Source organism: Cupressus sempervirens, chromosome 2 (assembly GCF_028749045.1).
Source record: "Cupressus sempervirens isolate cs-2001-9-10 chromosome 2, ASM2874904v1, whole genome shotgun sequence".
In the NCBI taxonomy this organism is placed as follows: domain Eukaryota; kingdom Viridiplantae; phylum Streptophyta; class Pinopsida; order Cupressales; family Cupressaceae; genus Cupressus; species Cupressus sempervirens.
The window spans coordinates 308,230,509-308,233,813 of record NC_143119.1 but is presented as its reverse complement, the minus strand read 5'-3'; the positions used below and the strand labels follow the sequence as shown (position 1 = coordinate 308,233,813).

Below are 3,305 nucleotides of genomic sequence, written 5' to 3'. Positions count from 1 at the left end.
TAAATAGTCTGCCTATGCTTGGAGTAGATGGGCAACTTTAGATGCAATCAAACAAAACCCTTTTAAATTTAACCCAATCCCCAGCATGAGCTACTCCTATTATGGAATATTAGCTTCAACAATAAATTAATAATAGTTGTGAACCCTCCTTTAGCAATCACTATATGTGCTCAAATTGCTTCTGAATTTTTCGTCCTATACAACCCAGCTGATACAAAATCTGATAGTAGATATATTGAGAGTCAACATATTGTTCTAAAATGTTTGAAACAGTACTACTCAGAATTTGATATAGGATATATTGATAGAAAATGCATGATTTTCTCAAAACAACTTGCCTAAGGTGACAAGTAATCGAGCATTCAAGTGTACAACTAATTAAGCTTATACAACCACTCTTTAATGGGAAGAAGTGGAGGTAGGAGACACATAACCCATCAACAATGACGAAATTGCTATTGAACGAAAATCTACACAAATTCAAACAAAAGATCCAAATGCACACAAAAGTGAAAATACAAATATAGAAACATATTTTATTGAAAAAAAATAGGCAAGATAATATTATTTACAAAGAGAAACCCTAAGAGGAATATGAGTCTTCTAAACCCATAGCAACAAAATCAAAATACTAGTACTTGAAAGGACCTCAAAGATCTTGGTGGTTAGCTATTATCAAATGCCCAAAGCATCAAGAGTAGCAAATATTGTCTTACATCATTAGTCTCTTTAAGCCTCTAATTATCTACATATATTATCACCAGTGAAAACCCCTACTCAACAAATTAAATTTAAAAAAGTAGCAAGTAGCAAAAACAAACTTACCACAAACATAAGAGGATAACATGCATAGACAAAATGTAGTATCAATCATTCAAGTACACCAACAAAGTAAAAAAAATCTTCCCACAATATAAGAGGGTAGATGCACAAACAAAATGTGGTATTGGTCATTCAGGCACACCACAAACCCCATATACATAAGTTCCAATTAGAAAATATTAAATAATATTGCCTTGGGCATTAAAATGGTCACTATGTCAATCGAGAAGGCTAATGTACATCCCAATAGGCACTAGGCTAGATTTTTTTTTTACTACTGAATACATAGAGCACACCTACACCTTTAGTTCTAATTGGCAAGATAATTGTGCAAAAACACAAGGTAAAACAAATTATTTTGTAAGATTGGACCCACATAATTTTCTAACCCCTCTAATGAATGTCATAGAGGCCAATAAACTCCCAATTATTTAGCACAAGAAAGGTTTGGGTCATAAATAGCCTACACAATAAAAATTTTGCTAGCAATTTCTTTAAACAATGAAAATTCTCTGGATCTCTTGATGTAGAGAACGTGACCTTAAAAGTATCTAACAAAATAGTGACTTTTTAAAGCCATCAAAAATTGATTCTCTCTCTCCAATGACCACCAAAATGCATGCCTTCTAGTCGAAAACAATCTTCTAGGAAATTGGTCCAGATCTACATTTTGGTTCTAGAGAGCTAAAATATCGCTAAAGACAACTCAAAATAGTATTCCATGACTAATCTCTAGGCAAGATGATGTGCCTAGAAAAGCTCCTCACACATACACAAGCATGATATAAAGTTTTAAAATGGGCATAAATTAAGTATGTTATTTGTCCAGGTGAAACATGAAAATTTGGAAACTTATGACCCCAAAGTACTAATGGCATCATAAGAAATTGCTTATAGGCCTGAATTGGCCACTTAAATGTACTACAACAATAGAGCAATTACTCATTTCCTCAAGTGTGTTTTGATAGAGCTTTTCGTTGGTAATACATATCATGCTCATGAAAGTTGGAGGTGCAGAACTTACAATCCTACAAAGAATATAGTGGAACTCAACAATTTAGAACTCTAATAATTTAACACATCATTAGGCTTCCTCAAACCAGATCTAGGCTAGGACCTCTCAAACCCTTAATTGTATTGAAATGGCATTAGACAAAAACATTAACTAACTTATTCATTCAATCAACAATTAAATAACAACTAAAAACTCATCATTCCAATCGCAATGCTACAACACATCTTTAGCTACACTAGAACAATGAGACATTGCAGTGGAACAATTATTCACTGTTACCTATCTTATAGATAGTAGGGACGATGTAGTGCTATAGATAGTAGGGCCACTGCAAAAATTCCCCTTTCAATATACAGGTCTGCTACTGTATCTGATAGAATTGATAGGAAGTTTATAAACATAGATAGCTTTGCTTTAACAGTCTACACACTGTAGAATGAAGATGGTTGTGTAGGTAGCTAATATTCCATAGTTATTAAAAGTTTCAAATATCTACTGATGATCTTAAGACTAAATATATAATAAATGTATGTAATCTAATCTATAGAAGCCTTGTGTGCATCATTAACTATTGTCTATTGTTGAAATAAATGTTTCCCATGAGTGGAAAAAACATCACAAACTATTCAACAACTCCATAAATGAGAAAATATCCCTTAGTGATTGTTAATACCTTCACAAAAAAGGAGGGCATCCATCAAATTAGAAGGTGTGAAAATCTACAACCAAAACCACTCATACAACTAGTTGAACACTTAACAAATTTATATTAAAAAAGGATGGCATCCACAAATTTGAGAGTATGACCATCTACAACCACAACCACTCATCCAACTAGCTTGACACTTAACAAATCTATATCAAAAAAGGATGGCATGCCACAAATTTGGAGGTATGCTTTAGAAAATTTTCAATCCAGAGTGATTAAAATAACAAATAATGTTGTTAACAACTAAGCATAGCATTCACATTTTGTTTAAGAAAAGGAGTGTAAATTTGGAAAGCTCGGTTAATTATTTGAGCTAATAATGACTTTTTTTTTTAAGCCAGATTGCTATATAGTGTTGAGCATATAGAACCTCTGTAGATTCCAACAAAAATGACTAGGTACATATTTAAGTCAATATAGTTGCATTACCAAAAAAAAAATTTGTTTTTTTATCTAGAAAAAATCTTAGATGTGTAAGTTACTGGCACTTTCATGCAAAGTATGATATGTGGAAATTTCTTCTTAGGAAGAAAGATTTATTGAATGAGCAAATAATCAAATGTAGTTCATAAATTTATGCACAATGCAAGTAGATTTTTTACTTTTGGAGATTAATTGAGACCACATTTTGCCCCCTTGGTTTTGTTGTAATTTGAATTTATATATTTGGCTTTATCTATCTCTAACATTTTCCTAAGCTAAGCTTTATTTTGAAAATTTCAAAACAAACTATTTAACATTGAGTTTGTTAAAAGTATC

The 3,305-nt window shown here is 32.0% G+C and overlaps 1 non-coding gene across 1 annotated transcript; it reads right to left on the bottom strand.

Moving 5' to 3' along the window:
* Window positions 1-645: 645 nt before the first annotated feature.
* LOC149572308 (small nucleolar RNA SNORD24) lies at window positions 646-726 on the bottom strand. The gene has a single exon (XR_016360351.1). It is a non-coding gene; the product is annotated as a small nucleolar RNA SNORD24 (small nucleolar RNA).
* Window positions 727-3,305: the final 2,579 nt, after the last annotated feature.